The sequence below is a fragment of the Enhydra lutris genome, unplaced genomic scaffold (genome assembly GCF_002288905.1).
Source record: "Enhydra lutris kenyoni isolate GAN:26980312 unplaced genomic scaffold, ASM228890v2 scaffoldscaffold119, whole genome shotgun sequence".
Classification (NCBI taxonomy): domain Eukaryota; kingdom Metazoa; phylum Chordata; class Mammalia; order Carnivora; family Mustelidae; genus Enhydra; species Enhydra lutris.
Genome location: NW_019154203.1, coordinates 265,485 through 282,525, shown reverse-complemented (window position 1 = coordinate 282,525; position 17,041 = coordinate 265,485). Strand labels below are relative to the sequence as shown.

Here is a 17,041-nt window from a genome sequence, read left to right as displayed (position 1 = left end):
GAAATCCCAATAGTTCATTTTTGCCCTTGCTTCCCTTGCCTTTGGCGATGTTCAAGAATACTGTGTCAATATTCTTTTTTAAAAAGATTTTATTTATTTCTTTGACAGACAGAGGTCACAAATAGGCAGAGAAGCAGGCAGAGAGAGAAGGGGGGAAGCAAGCTCCCCGCTGAGCAGAGATTCCAACGTGGGGCTCAATCCCAGGACTCAGGGATCATGACCTGAGCCAAAGGCAGAGGCTTTAACCCACTGAGCCACCCAGGCGCTCCTGCAGTCAATATTATTATTATTTTTTTTATTTTTATATTTTATTGTGATTTGACTCTAGTGTCCTTTTAAAGAAATATTAAAATTGTGAAGTTTTACAAAATTATCCATTAAAATTTGCAACAAAAAATCTTCTCTTAAGGAGTATGCAACCTCTGTAGAGCCTCTAACATTTTAGACAATAAGAATAAGTATTTTTTTTTAATTTTTTATTTCTTTTCAGCGTAACAGTATTCATTGTTTTTCCACCGTACCCAGTGCTCCATGCAATCCGTGCCCTTTCTAATACCCACCACCTGGTTCCCCCAACCTCCCACCCCCCGCCCCTTCAAAACCCTCAGATTGTTTTTCAGAGTCCATAGTCTCTCATGGTTCACCTCCCCTTCCAATTTCCCTCAACTCCCTTCTCCTCTCCATCTCCCCTTGTCCTCCATGTTATTTGTTGTGCTCCACAAATAAGTGAAACCATATGATAATTGACTCTCTGCTCAGTCAATATTATTTTATATTTTCTCACATAATGACCTTTCTTCGCTCGTCCTTATTTCCTATAATATTGTTTCACTTTGGGGTTCTATTTTTTCTGCCTGAAGAACCTTTAATATTTTTTCTCTTCGTTTGCGTCCGCTGGTGAAGAATTTCATCTGTGTGTGTGTGTGAGAGAGAGAGCACTTTTAGTTCATCTTTATGAAGAATATTTCTACTTTTTATAGAATCCAGTATTGACACCTGTTTTCTTGGACTATGAAAGATACCATTTCATTTTCTCCTAGATTTCATTATTCTAGCATATCGCCCAACTTTAAAAGTAAAGTATTTTTTATCTGCTTACTTTTATGAATTTTTATTTGGTTATCATTACTCTTTCAATTTGATGCTGTGTGGTGACTATCTTTGTCATTATTTTTGGAGGGTCTACAGAGCTTGTGATATGTATGGATGCCTTTCATCAGTTGTAAACAATCTGGGCTATTGTTTGTTCAAACACGGCTTCTGCACTCTTTTTTTTTTTCTCATTGCATGTCTTCACTTACACCTATGTTAGATCTCTACCCTTATCTTTATTTCTCTCTAACTTCAAGTTGATATATTCAGTGTCCTAATCATGCTGTCTGCCTTGGTCCTGACCTTCCTTGTATGCAATCATCTACTACCCAGTATAGTGGATTCAAAGTTTTAAAAGTTGGTTTTTCACTATTTGAAGATGTCCATTTGAATCATTTAAAGATAGTTTAGTTTTCTGATGAAATTATTCTCCTTGCAGAATGAGAATCATATGCAGGGGTTCCTAAGAAGTACCACTGCTAGAAGTATAGGCAACAATTTTCTTTAACCGAAAACCATCCATCTAATATATGAACAGGTACATTTCTATTTATATTTATACTTAGTGGAACAGTAAGATTTCTGTATGTTAAAGAATAACAATTTTGATACACACTATGCCTATTCAAAAATAACATGAAAAATCAAAGTGATGCAGAATATAGCATGGAAAAACCTGGAACTCAAGAAAATTCCTATTATACAGTCTCTTGCATGATTCAGAGAGTAGTAGAGTTTTAATAGCTGTTGGTTACATACTGATGAAGTATCAGTATGTGTTAAATTGGGAGAAATGGGTAAGTTCTTGGTGCTGAAAGCACGAATCCAACTTTCATTAATCAGCACATTGAGAAAATAAGAATTAGACTGAAGCTTTTATTTTGGGGATGTGCCAAAACTTATGAAAGAAGTGGAACTCTGTACAAAACAAGAAATGACCTTTGGTCTGGATAGAATGACAGAGACTCATTTCTTCTTGCTCTTCTCTACAAAGCAAAACTATAGATCTTGAAATTAACACAAGGGGCACCCAAAAAAACACTCTGAAAGAATGAAATCTTGCTATTTGCGATAGCATGGATGGAGGTAAACTTCTATATGCTAAGCCCGAGAAGTCCGTCAGAGAAAGAAAAAGACCCTATGATTTCACTCATGTGCATAATATAAGAAAGAAAAGAGGTGAACATGGGGCGGGAGGAAGAAAGGCAAACCAAGAAACCGACTCAAGCATACAGAGCAAACTGAGATGTTAGTGCAGGGGAGGTGGGTAGGGGAAATGCGTTAAATAGAGGATAGGGATTTATGAGGGAAGTATGATGAGCACTGGACACTGTATGTAAGTGATGAATTACTAAGTCCTACACCTGAAACTAATATTACACTCTTTGTATGCTAACTGGAATTTTATAAAACCTTTGGAAAGAACATCTGAATACTAGTAAGGTAAAAGCAAATGATACGGGGACTCAAGATCTGGAGGAACAACACAGTGGCTGAATAACTTACTGTATGAGCTGATAGTACAGGTCCAATCCAAAGACCGTATGAAGGTAGAATTCTTTCTTCCTTAGGAGACATCAGCCCTGTTTTCCTTTAAGGCCTTCATCTGATTGAATGAGTCCCAGCCCCATTATAGAAGGTGATGGGAATTACTCATAGATTACTGATTTAAATGTTAACCTTATCAAGAAATTAGCTTCCCAGCAATATCCACTCTGGTATTTGACCAAACATCTGAATACTGTGTCCTAGCCAAGTTAACACATAAACTGAACCATCATCTGGGAAGCTTCTCTGGAAGGCACGTTATGTGAAAATACTAGCACCAAAGTGGTAGGGCATCAGTCTTAACTTACGGTTCAACGGAATCACTGTCCTTTTTCTTCCCATTGAAACTGTGACCTCTAGATAAGCAAGGCATAAAGCCACAGAGGCAGAAAATAGAAATTGTGCTAGTGCATCACTAGGGGCTAATAGTGAGTGGTGCCACTCCCATTTTCCATCACTTGATGGTGGGTCCCATGAATCCTGCACATGGGAAAAATAGCTCTGTATGTTGGATGCTGATTCAGATATACAGGCTCTGGGAAAACCTCCCCCCCCCACCCCCTCATCTACCTGCACCATCTACCTGGTGCTACGAACAGACTCTTCAAAAGGACCTTCCAGCATTGCATCAGCCAGCAGATTTGGAATAGTGGAGAGCATGATAGCACCAGTGAATTCCACGTCTCTGGGTTCATGGCTTCACACCATTTGCAGTGAATTTAGTTACTTCATCAGCATCCGGCTGCATGGAATACAACGATGAGACCAGGCATTCTAAGTCACTGCTGTTAGTTTAGACAGAAGCATGGCATGCAGGGAAGGCAAATTCATGTCCACAGTAACAACAAAATGCTGCTTTTCCATGATGGAAGAGTTCCAATGTCATAAACCTGCCACCACCTAGCTGGCTGATGGTGGCTTATCAAAGACATGGGGATCATTTCTCTTGCTAGCAGGTTGGGCCCTCAGCAGTGCACGTAGCCTCGTCAGCTCTGGTGAGCTGAAGTCCATGTGCTGAAGCAATACAGAACATCCTTCCATGACTCATGGCCAATTGGTTCAGGAGCCAATTGGGCAGTGACAAAGATGGCTGAGGAAAGAGGCTGACTAATATCCATACAGCAGTTCATCTTATAGCTTTGATTATTAAAATTCATCTCTGGTGAGACAGAGACAACCAGCAAACAGACTCTTAACAATAGAGATCAAACTGACGGTTACCAGAGGGCAGAGGGGTAGGGGGGAGCGGGTGAAATAGACAGTAGGGGTTAAGGAGTATACTTGTCCTGATGAGCACTGGGTGATGTCTGGAATTATTGAATCCCACCTGAAACTAATATAATGCTGTAGGGTAACAATACTGGAATTTAAAAGGAAAGAGAATGGAAAAAAAGAAAAAGGAAATTCTTCTCTGCTAAGGTAGGTCACCCTTTAGTGAGCATTCCCATAAGAAACAAATATCTTCACATTTTTCACTGACTCAGGGAGGTCTATGCACATACCTCTTCCCTAGGATTTTGTCACCTATTTTTATTCATATCCCTTCCAATTCCCTGACCTCTCTGCCAAACAATTGGGCACAGTCCATGAAGTGGAATATAATCAGAACGCTGTCCATTTCTCTTTTCCTTAGAGAAGGGGAGAGGGGCAGAGGGAGAGGGAGAGAGAATCTGAAGCAGGCTCCACACGCAGCACAGAGCCCAACAAGGAGCTCGATCCCACAACCCTGAGATCATGACCTGAGCTGAAATCAAGAGTCAGACGCTTAACCAACTGAGCCACCCTAGTGCCCCTGTCCATGGATCTTTTGAGAAAAGTAAACCACCAGGTGCGCTGCTCAATGTTCTGCCTGCTGGAAGGTTGACCCTTCCCCCATTGTCCTCCATGGATGATTGATTACTGGATGGTATGGTAAGCATATGTTGAGTTTTGTGAGAAACCTCTATTCTGTATTCCAAGCGATTATGCCACTTGCTTTTCTACCAGCAATGAATGGGAGGTCCAGTTGCTGCATATGTTTACAAACATTTGATGCTCTCAGTGTGCAGTGATACCTCATTGTTGTTTAATTTGCAATTTCATAATGACGTATGATGTAGAGCGTCTTTTCATATGCTTATTTCTCCTCTGTGTCTCTTCTTTGGTGAGTTCCCTGTTTGTGTCCTTGCCTAGGTTTAAATTAGGTTGTTCATTTTCATAGTTTGGGGTTTAAGAATTCATTCTAAATTTTAGATAACAGTCTTTAATCAGATATGCCTCTTCATATATTTTTCTCCCTGTCTGTCAAAGAGCAGAAGTTTTTCATTTTAATGAAGTCTGCCATATCTATTGTTTCTTTCACAGATCGTGCCTTTATGTGGTATCCAAAGAAATATTCCCTGTATGCATCATCGTCCAGATGTTCTGCTACGTTTTGGAACGCCTCTGCAGATGCATCTCCCATGCAGCTTTACAGATTTGCATTTTACATTTAGTTGTATGATTAACTCAAAAGAGTTAATTTTTTTGTGAAGGGCATAAGGTCTGTGTCTAAATTCATTTTTTCCCATGTGTCTGTCCAGATATCCCAGCATCATTTGTTGAAAAGACTCCTTTGCTCCAGTCTATTACTTTTGGTCCCTTGCATAAATCTGTTGGCTGTACTTTTGGAGGTCTATCTCTGGGCTTTCTCGTTTGTTCCGTTGATCTCTTGGTCTGTTCTTTCTCTGATACCATACTGCCTGGATTGCTTTAAGTTTATACTAAGTCTTGAAGTAGGATAGTGTCAGCCTACCAGCCTTTTCTCCTCCTTCAGTATTGTGTTGGCTGTTTTGTGTCTTTTGCCTCTCCATATATGGTTTATAATCAGCTTGTCAGTAGCCACAAAATAACCTGCTGGGGTTTGAGGAGGATGCATTGAATCTATAGAACAAAGTGGGAAGAATTGATATGTCGACAATATTGAGTTCCCTATCCATGAGCATGAACTATCTCTCCACTTATTTCATTCTTCTTTGAGTCATTCATCAGAGTGTTGTAATTTTCCTCATATAGAATTGTACATATTTTCTTAGACTTACACCAGAGATTTCATTCTGTGGGGTGCTAACATAAATGGTAATGGGTCTTTAATTTTGGAGTCCAGTTCTTTATTGCCAATGTATAAGAAAGCAGTGGACTTTGATGCAGTAACCTTGTATCCTCAAGCTTGGTATAATTGCTTTTTTAAATTCTTTTAATTCTTTTTTTATTTTTTATTTTTTTATTTACAGAGAAAATCATGATCTCTGCAAGCAGAGACAGTTTATTTCTTCCTTCTCACTCAGAGTAGATACAATTTCCTCACATGTTAGCTAGGAATTCGAGTAGGATGTTGAAACTGAATAGCAAGAGGGGACGTCCTTGCCTTTTCGTGACCTTAGAGGCCAAGGTACAGTGTTAGCTGAAGGTTTCTTGTAGATGTTCTTTATCAAGCTGAGGCAGTTCCTCTTTTATTTCTGTTTTCTGAGTTTTAATCATGAATGGATGTTGGATTGTATCAAATGCTTTTTCCGCATCTATTGCTATAATCGAGGGATTATTTTTCTGTAGCCTATTTCCTCACTGAATTTTTTGGAAAGCAAAATTGAATTGGAAGTGGTATCAAGTCATTGGTCTGAGTGCAATACATTTTGTTTGAAACTATATGTCGCCAAAATGATGACTGTGATCATTTCAAGTTAATAAGTCTTTTGAAGTATAATGAGGGTTCCACAGAACACCTGAAAATACGAGCCATGCTTGAAATGCAGAAGACAGATACAATCTGTATCTTACAGATGTAAAGTGATGACTAAAGCAAACTTAAAACCAGACATAGACCAGACATCCTATTAGAGCCTGGCAGATGATATATGCTCCCTGCAGTGCTCCCTTCCTCCCCACAGTAGTGAACACAGGCAGATTAATGTTTCTGCCCTTAGGTTGAGATACTTAAGATGCCAGGCCTTATGTACAGGTGTTCCCTTTTGGGATGACATGAATACCATTCTCATCCCTGCTCCACATGAAATAGAGCATCCTTAAGTTATGGGCAAAGTAGGTTAGGGATTCGATGTCTACCTTTCCTGCTCATTATGCAAAATGTTTTACATTGACTCACTGACTCCCCGTACAGTCCTCTGATTGGGCATTCAGCCAGGGACATAATACACTGATGGAACTATAAGTTTCCTGAAGGGTCAATATCCTTTTTGTTATAGTCCCCAGAACGTTGTTCTAATAAATCACAATGATTACTACTCTGCCCTATAAATAATGATAAAAACATGTCAACTACTACGGATTATTATCTACCCTCATAGTCTTGTCAGAGACACAGGGAGCTAAGTAAAACCTCGTCAGATCTGAACCCTCTTATCAAGAAGAGAAGTGGAAGTATTGGGTTAACTACTTGATAGGCTATTTCCTCTGCTGTGGCAGTGGAATCTCTTTGGCATTCAAAGGTTTTAGATTAAATTTTCTCCCTGTCTTTCATGTCTCATCTCTTTCTCACTGTCTCTTGTTGAGGGTGGTGTCTTCCTGATCTTCCTCTCCTTGTTCTTTCTCAGTACTAGGGCCAGGTTCCAGATCTCATGGAGGCCCCTAAACTTTGTTCTCGGCTCTCAGCCCTCACACATCTGTCCCCCATTCACATACTATAACCCCTCCACTTCCCATTCTGGATGTCCGTGGACCGGGGTGAGTCCACTCTAATGATGAACTTTCTGCTAAGTCAAAGAGGCCTTTTTTTTTTTATTCAGGGAAGCCTCAGTGAAACGTTGGGTTCATGGTAAGGTCCTGCTGTCACCAGGCCATGGACTGTCCACTTTAGAATCTTTATTGGTAGGGGTCAAGTCATACCCAAGACCAGGAAGGCCTCAGAGAAGACAGAGGAGAGACATACACTGAAACAATCACACCTGAGAGGGTCACAGGCCTCTGGGTGCATGAGCTCTTGACCCTCCCTCTCTGTGTGTGGATAGCTGGGGCAGCCTAGGGCCATCACTGACTCTTCCTCCTGGAGGACCTGGTGTTAGTCACTGCTGTTCAGCGTCTTCTGCTGATGGTCTTCCACTTCCTCCCGTTCTTCTTTCTCCTGCCAGAAGCACAATTCTGTGGTTAATAGGAAGTTCTGATATTGTTAGTCATCCTTTTCATATTGACAGCATCTAAAGCTTTCTCAACAAGACTATCTTGCTCTGTAGCCTGGACCCCAAGGGAGATTGGACTACCAGCTTGGCGTCTCCTGACATGCACAGCCCAGGATCCTCAAGGCACTGGAGCATCCCCAGCAGAGCCTGGGTTTAGAAAAATGCCCCTGAGTCCCCATTTAGATCCTGACTGGCTGCCAACTCTGCCTCCACCCGGTTTCCTCCCAAAGCCTGAGTGCTGGCACTACAACTCCTAGGTGGGGCAAGTAGATGCCCTGGGGCTGCAGGTCCTGAGGAGGAGGCAGCAGAAAAGCTCTGGACAGCCCGGGGGGATATACGGTTGTGGGGTGAAGAATGACCCACCCACAACCTGCCCCCTGACCAGCTGCTGGGCCACAGATCTCCTCACCTGCCCAATGGGCATGATTACACTCCCCACACACAGGGCATGCTCATGAGGGGAAGGACGCTGGGGTGACGAGAAAGCTGACTTGGCCCCAGAAGAGGCAGAGCTGGTCAGATTTGGATGGGAAGGTGTGATTTGGGCCTCCTCAGGCACAACCAGGGACTGCCTCCCTGGAAGCACTCAGCACAATCAGGCAGGTGGGAAGCTCTGAACTCAGAATCATGGGCCAGTTGAGGGCCTCTCTGTACAGCTCTATGGTGGCCACTATCTGCGTCACAGGCTCCTTCCTGTTTGTTCTCAACTCTGCCCACAGGGAACCCCGATGGGGGCTCAGGGAGCTCACTGCTTCTTTGGTAACTGGACCCAACTGCCTTTAATACAGTCATGTGTCATCTTCACAACATCCCCCAGTTAACGCTAGTGTAACTGATCGAAACTGTGGGTTCGCATGTTCTGAAATGATTTTGATGATGTCCCATGATTTATTACAGCCATAGCTTATTCTGTACTCTTCCACTGGACGGATAAATTGTGTGCAGTTCAGGTTTTTGCCATCTTATGTTAGTTGCGGTGCGCTTTCTTGGACATACAACAATGCTCCCATATAAACTCCATTTGTGGGAGATGAAAATTGGGACTGATTCATACACCGACAGGACAACACATCAATAAACTGTGCCAGATTCCCAGCATGGAATGCTTCACAGCTGTGAAAAAGAAGGAACTAAACCCCACAGAGACATAATGCTGAGAGAGAAAGAAACCAGATACAAAACAAGACACACAAGAGAAGCCACTTTATGTATAGTTCCAAAGCTAACAAATTAGTGTTTAGGCATTCATGGAGCTGTGTTAAAGCAGTCTTACCCAAAAGCAAGGATTCTATCCTGCCTAACAGGCAACTTCCTGTTGTTGCCTGTTAGGCAGGATAGAATAGTAAAACTCACATTTTCGCATACAGTTCTATGAATTTCAACACAGGTACACATTCATATAATCAGTGCTACAGTCAGTATGCAGAAGTTTTATATCACCCTTCAGACCTTCCCGAGTTCTTTATGCTGCTCCTGTATATTCAGTCTCTTAACCCACCCCTATCCCCTGATGACCACCTATTCGTACTCCAATACGAGACTTTTGTTATTTCGACAATATCATATGAATGGAATAATAGAGCCTGAAATCTTTTGAGACTCCTTCTCTCAGCATAATGCAATTGAGTTCCACCCACAGCATTAAATGTGGTTTTTCAGAATGCAGACCAGGCACGTATTTTGTTAGATATGGGGATGGCTCTATTATAAATGGTATGGGGAGGTTTTTTTTTAAGTTTGCCTCCAGTATTTCATTGCTAGTTTATAGAAATGTGAAGGTGCTTGGTTTTTTGTTTGTGGAACTCATATCCTGCAATGTTCATGAACTCACTTGTTACTGCTATGAGTATTTTTTATACAGTCTCTAAAATATTTCTTTGTAGACAATCATATGATCTGTGAGTTGGAGTTGTTTTTTTCTCCTCACCAACTGGTAAGCCATTTTCTTCTTTGTCTTGCCTCAGCAAATTGGCTACAACTTCCAGTAGAATGTTGATAGCAGGGGTGAAAGGGGGCATCCTTGTTTGGTTTTCCCCCCACCCAGATTTTCTGCGATGTAAGTAACATACAACATGGAGCAATTTTAAGGAGTACAAAATATGACTGTATGGACAGAGAGCGCTAGATGTAAAACAGACAGATAGACAGTCTGACAGACAGATAGATACATGAAACAACGGCCAGCATCATATTATCTAACTCCTTGGCTGATCACATAATTAAAATTTCTTTTTGTGGTGAGAACAGGTACGTCTCCTCCCTTAGGGGCACCTGGGTGGCTCAGTCAGTTCACTGTGTGCCTTTGTCTCAGGTCATGATCTCAGGGTCCTGGTATCTAACCTGGCATCCAGTTCCATGCTCTTCAGGGAGTCTGCTTCTCCCTCTCCCTCTGCCCCTCACTCCTGCTCTTGACTTCTGTGTGTGTGTGTGTGTGTGTGTGTGTGTTTCTCTCTCCCTCTGTGACTCTAGCTCTCTACCCGACTCAAATAAATAAAGTCTTAAAAAAAAAACCCCAAGATGTACACTCTTAGCAACTTCCAAGTCTATAATACAATAAAACTGACTATAATCACCATGGTGTACATCAGATCCCCAGGACTTACTCATCTTATAACTGGAGTAACCACCAGTCTACTCTGTTTCTACAATTTCAGCTTTCCTGGAGTCCACATGTAGGTGAGATCATACAGTAGTCACCTTTCTCATCTGACTTGTTTCACTTAGCATAATGCCCTCAAGATCCATATGTGTTTTCACAAATGGCGGGATTTCCTTCCTTCTCATGGCTGAACGATATTCCATTAGATATGTATGCCCCATCATGTTTATCCATTCCCCTGTTTGGACACTTAGGTTGTTTTCATATCTTGGCTATTGTGAGTAATGCTGCAGTGAATATGGGGGTGCATATACCTCTTTGATATCCTGATTTCATTTTCTTTGGCAAGGTACCCAGAGGTTGGTTGCCGGGTACTCTATTCTATTTCTGATTTTCTCCTTACTGCTTTCCACAGTGGCTGTATCAGTTTACATTCTTGCCAATGGTGCACAAGAGTTTCCTTTACTCCACATCCTCACCAAGTCTTGTTGACTTTTGTCTGATTATAGCCATCCTAAGAAGTGTGAAGTGAACCTGGTTGTAGTTTTGGTTTGCATTTTCCTGATGATTAGTGAGGTCAAGTACCTTTTCGTGATCTCTTGGCCATTGGCACGTCTTCTTTGGAGAACTGTCTATTTAGTTCCTTGGACCCTTCCAAAAAACAGAACTGTTTATTTTATGCTACTGAGTTGTACGTGTTCCTTCTATATTTTGGATATTAACCCTGTATCAGGCAGAATACTAATCAATATTTTCTCCTGTTCTGTAGGTTGACTTTTCCTTTTGTTCATTGTTCCTTTGGCCGTGCAGAAGCTTTTTAGCTCGATGTAGTCCCCCTTATTAAATTTGTGCTTTGATTGCTGGCGCTTGAGGTGTCATACTCAGTCTCTGGACTGAAATTTGGATCACAAAGAGTGACTGATTTTATGTAGGATAATGCTGGAACATTCTCATTTGGGAAGTGTCAATGTGTCCAATGTCAACATTCTCTTTCTCTACATTGTCCTCTAGGAGTTTTGCAATTTCAGGTCTTTTGCTTACAACCCACTCCATTTCAAGTTAATTTTTGCAAGTGGCATAAGATAGGGCTCCACTTTCATCGCTCTGCCTATAGTTATCCATTTTCCTCAGTACCATTTATTAAAGACACCATCGTTCCCCATGAATACTTTTGACTCCTTTGTCAAATATTGGTTGGATGTATATACATATGTAGGTTCATTTCTGGGCTCTTCATTCTGTTCCTTTGGTATATGTGTCTATTCCTTTAGCCGGTACCATAGTAGTTGGGTTACTAGAGCTTTACAATACTAGTTTGAATCAAGAAGTGGGATGCCTCCATCTTTATTCTTCTTTCTGAGGGTGTCTTTGGCAGTTGGTGTCATTGTGGCTCCATACTAAGCTCAGGACTGTCTTTGTCTATCTGTGAAAAATGCCACTCAAATGTTGATAGGGATTGCATTGATTCCATAGATGGGTATTGGAGTGTAAACAGTTTAGCAGCATTAACTCTTTCAATTCATGAACACAAGCTACCCTTTGCTTAATTTAAATTCCAGTGTAGTTAACATAGAGTGCTACGTTAGTTTCAAGTGTACAATATAGCCATCAGCATTTCCATACATGACCCAGGGCTCATCACAGTGCATTCCTTAATCCCCATTGCTTATTTCATGCATTCTCCCACCCACCTCCCCTCTGGTAACCAAGAGTTTGTTCTCCATCGTTAAGAGTCTGTTTCTTTGGTTTCTCTCTCTCTCTCTCTCTCTCTCTGTCTTTCTCCGTTACCTGTTTGTTCTCTTTCTTAAATTCCATATATCAGTGAAATGCATAGTATTTGTCTTTCTATGACTGACTTATTTCACATGGTATCATACACTTTACATCTACCCCATTTTGTGACAAGTGGCAGGATTTCATTCCTTTTTATGGCCGAGTAATATTCCATTGTGTATATCTGCAGCATCCCCTTTATTCTTCTATGAATGGGCCCTTGGTTTGCTTCCATACTCTGGCTGTTCTAAGTAGTGCAGCTGTAAACATAAGGCTGCAAGTATCCCTCTGTATTTGTGTTTTTGTATTTGGGGATAAATGTCCATCAGTGCAATTACTAGATTGTAGGGTAGTTCTATTTTTAACTTTTTGGTAAACCTCTATGTTCCTTTCCACATGGCTACACTAGTTTCTTGCTTGGATCTTGATGTTAGAGAAGAGCAGGTAGTCTTTCTCTATTAAGTATGATGTAAGATGTAGGATTTTTCATGGTTTCTCTTTATCAAGTTTAGAAATCTTCCTTCTTCTCCTCCTGGTTTGCCCAACACTTTTGTCAGGAACTGTGTAAATCTTGTTAAAATTTTCCTGAATGGAGAAAAACAGCATAGCCAGGTGACGAATTTCTTTTTCTTCCCTTCTCCAGGGAGAGATGTATATCCAGGATACTCCCAGCTGTCTTAATGTTAATGCCTTGCTAAGGAAAAAAACCTGGGTTTGACAATAGCAGGGCCTCAGGTTTCCTGGGAATCATCTTTAGCATATGAAAATCCTTTTGAAGCTTCCCTTTTGTTTACTTCCCAACCCCAAGGTGTATAATCAGTTACTCTTTCCAATCCCAGGGCAGCAGCTCTTGGTTCCCACTAGACCTGTGCCCTTGCTTTGATAAAAACACTTTTTTTTTTTTTTACACCAAAGACGTCTCAAGAATTCTTTTTGTCCCTCAGCTCTGGACCCCAGAACACACTACTCCAAACCTCTTCAGTGTCATATGCAGAGTCATGTAACTCCTTGCTTCTTCTAAGTGGCTGTTTAGGAGTATCAAATGCACATATTTTGTGTATCTCTATAAACAACAATTCACGGACTATCAGTGCTGTTTTTACTACTAGAAAATGAGCCATTAGCTTCCTTAATGTAATGAGGTTAGACCCTCAATTCCACAAAACCAAGAACCAATTCAGAAAACCCACCCTGAACATTCAGTTCCTCTAGAAACACACTCAGCACCGAAACCTTCATTAGTCACCGTTCTCCAGAGAAATGGCACCGACAGGATTACATATAGATGTGCAAGTATATATAAGAGGATATTCATTACAGGAGTTGGCTTATGTGATTATGAGGGTGAGAAATCCCACAACTTGCTCTCTGCAATCTAGACAACAACAAGGGAAGTGGGTGGTGAACTTCAGTCCCTGTCTAAAGGCCTGGTTACATGGGGTTGTAAGTCCCACTCTATGACCAAAGCCTGGGAACCAAAAGTGTTGATGTCTGAAGACAGGAGAAGATAGCCCAAGGTCACGCACTCTGTGCTATAGCAAAGGACCCCATCTCCCACACTGTGCCCAACATATGAAGCCAGTGTGAGAGTTGCATTTCACATGGTTAGAAATACCCATTTTGACCTCAACCACCAAACTAAGTCTGAGCTTAGTTACCAGCAGTCCAGAGTACACTGGAAAATCGCAGCTGCCCCGCATCTTCAGAAAGTGCGCCATGCCCACTCACCCTTAGTTCTGTGGAGATTTGAATTTCTTCCTAGATTCTCCTGCCTGAAAGAAGAGAAGCTCTGGCCCTGTAGAAAACCGAAGTCCTCCCACGGTTAGAGGAGTTGCTGGCACTCTCAGCACTATCTCCTTGCTTAGCAGCCCAGACACAGCTCCTGGAGGCAGCAGTCAGGCGATTCTTCCTGTCTCTCCAGTGTCCTTGACACTTGCTGCCGCTTCCTGTGTGTCACCACAGCATCTTCACAACTGGCTTTGTACCAGGTTGAAGCCCGCCCTGTGAAGTGCACTGGAACAATTCAGGCATCATCAGGGCCTCATTACCCACAACTGTCCAGGCATCCGATGGCAGGAATTGGAATGTTTATAATTTACAGAGAGTGTAAATTCAGAAATCACCATATCCTAGCCTTTGAGCACGTCCTGAGTGCTGTGCACACAAAAAAATGGGGGATAAAAGATAAAAAGCAAGTAAGATTTAGTAACAATAGTCTCCTTGCTGACAATGATTTTAAAAGAATAAAAAGTAAAATAAAAACGTTGAGGACTATGACTACTCTCAGTCTTAAATTTTTTTTTTGAAGAATCACATTTCCTATTCAGTCCGCTTTTTAGGGAGACAGAGACAGAGAGACTGAGAGACCTCCCTTGCTATACTCAAGGTATGCCCTTCAAAAAAGCCCAACTGGATGGAACAGAGAGGACTCACGTAAGTTCAACAGTATATCCTAATTTCTTTAGAAAAAGATACGTTCTGACTAAGGCCCCCCTCTTGTCCTCCCTTCCATATGTACCTCACACACAAAACTGCTAACTTATATCAAAGTAATCAAAATGGAAACCGGCTCACAAATTACTGTCTGCATCAACAAGAGTTCATATTCCCCTGGTTTCATCAGCTGTCATGACCCCTCTGTGAAAGCACACACAAGGGTTGTGTCTTTCTTCAATGTTAGCTTGGTTCTATCATGGAACAAAGTAAATCGCCATGTGATTAACCTCACCCTCTCAAACAGCACACCGAGCAGGACATAAAACAAACCACATGACAGACAAGATAACACAGGTGTGTGGGAAGTTAATGAACCAAAGGGAAAGTCAGTCTGTGGGCATGCCCTTGAAAGAAGGCCTTGGTCCGGTCCGTTCTGGTCGGGGTTAGCTCTGGGCATTACTGCTTTTCATACTCAAGCAGTGAAGGATCTCAGTTGTGTTCAGAGATCAGTCAGGCACAGCTATTGCAGCCAGTCGCCTTTTCTAAGTGGTCAGTCATAGAGGGTTCATGTCAGAAGAGTCTGGCAGTTTGCTGCAAAATTCTGCTCTTTTCTAAGGGATTTAGTTGGGATTTAAAGGTCTGCCCCTGCAGCCCTCTTCTGATTCAGCTTGTTATCCATTCTGGGGTGTGGGCTGATGCTGGTCCCGGCCATACCTCCTAGCAGCAGTATCATTACCTACTTGGGTCATGGCTTGACACAGGCTCCTGCTTCAAATGAGAGACCCCATTTTACTCCCTATACCAACATAAATTCACTAATCCAGCAAGGCCTTGCCTAAGAACAGAAGAGCCGCAAATAGCTTTCTGCTTTGTTCTAGGAACTACCTGAAAAACCCATTAACATATCAATCAAAAGTGTGAAAGGACATTTTCAGGAAACTTGAAACTTTTGGTCTTCAGATTCTTGCCTTGTGGGGCACCTGGGTGGCTCAGATGGTTAAGGGTCTGCTTTTGGCTCAGGTCATGATCTCCAGATCCTGGGATCCAGCCCCAGATCCGGCTCCCAAGTCGGTGGGGAATCAGCTTCTCCCTCTGCCTCTGCTTCTCCCCGTGCTTGAGTGGTCGTTCTGTATCTCTCTCTCTCTCTCTAAGAAACAGAAAAATAAATGCCTGTAAAACGCTTTTTCCTTCGTATCATCCAAACTTAAACCATTCTATCATGAATCACATCCAACCTTAGTCACACCTTCCTCCAAATTAAAAGATCTGCTGTATACCAGACTTCAAAATCTGAAATATAAATATCTCTCTTGCCCTGCCACCTCCAAGACTCTATTAAGGCTCGTCTGGGTAGTGGTCTCCCTTTATGAGATAAAGTCAGCTTTGCTTCGATGTGCATGGCTGTAACCTGGGAAGTACAGATTTTGAGGAGCATAGACACTACTGCTGTATGCCATGTGACCATGGACTGAGCCTAAACCCTAGGACCAATACCTGGATATTTCTGAAACATACACAGACCAGATGAATACGGTTCAGAAATAGAACTGTGTAGACAGGGATAGAGATGTTATTGTGCTGTTGTGTGAACAAAAACATAAAGAAAACGGTGTTAATGAATTTATCATACACAGGTGCACAAATTTTTTCAAGTATGACACAGACCCCAAAGCAAAGGAAAAAATGACGACTGGAAGCCCATATCAAACTTGGATTAACATGCTTCATATTGCTAGCTGGCTAAGCACTTTCACTGAGACACCTTGTTCACTAAGGGTAAGCTGTGGCTGTATGTCCCCAAAGTATCTGGATGCACAGGAGAGATAGGGTGGTTTGAAAAAGAGACTGCTCAAGTCTCTCTTCTTCTCAGCAGACTACGTGGTAGTAAGTGTCTTCAAAAGCATAGGCGGGAAAATCTCACCCACACTGCACGCCTCTGGATTTGTGCGCATGCGCATTGCTGTGAGCGAGCAGTGCGCATGCTCATTACTTTGAGCCGGCTCATTACTGTGAGTGAACAGTGCGCATGCTCACTCCTGTGCGCACATTGCTGCCCGCGTTCTGTGAACAGAGCTGAGTTCGATCGAGGCGGTTCTGTTCGTTGTCCTGTGAGCTTTCTAGCTGCCTGAATTCAACCGGTAGGTCCCCACATCAGTCTTTCCAGGAGCTTAAATGTGAGTGAGGATGGGGAAGGAGCCAGTGGGCCTCAGGCAGGTGGAGACAGTAGAGCTGTGGCGTCCTGGGTGGAAGTGCCGAGGAGCTACAGCCCTTCTCCTCACCAGCCTCGCGGCCGCCATTGTGCTTGTCCTCTCCTCATCCTGGTGGTGGGGACAGGGCAAGATACGTTGGTGGGCTGAGGAGGGAAGGTGAAGATGGGGTGTGGACTGGGTGGGGAGGTCCTGGGGGTTTAGTTGAGGTGCCTGAGTTCTGGAGCACCTGCAAC

At 42.4% G+C, this 17,041-nt stretch overlaps 1 long non-coding RNA gene across 1 annotated transcript in view; it reads left to right on the top strand.

The window, feature by feature from the left end:
* Positions 1 to 16,275, top strand: part of LOC111139802 — a 35,932-nt gene extending 19,657 nt beyond the window's left edge. Inside the window, exon 4 of the long non-coding RNA XR_002640113.1 lies at positions 16,233 to 16,275. This is a non-coding gene — a long non-coding RNA (uncharacterized LOC111139802). The remainder of the gene's footprint in view (positions 1 to 16,232) is intronic.
* Positions 16,276 to 17,041: the final 766 nt, after the last annotated feature.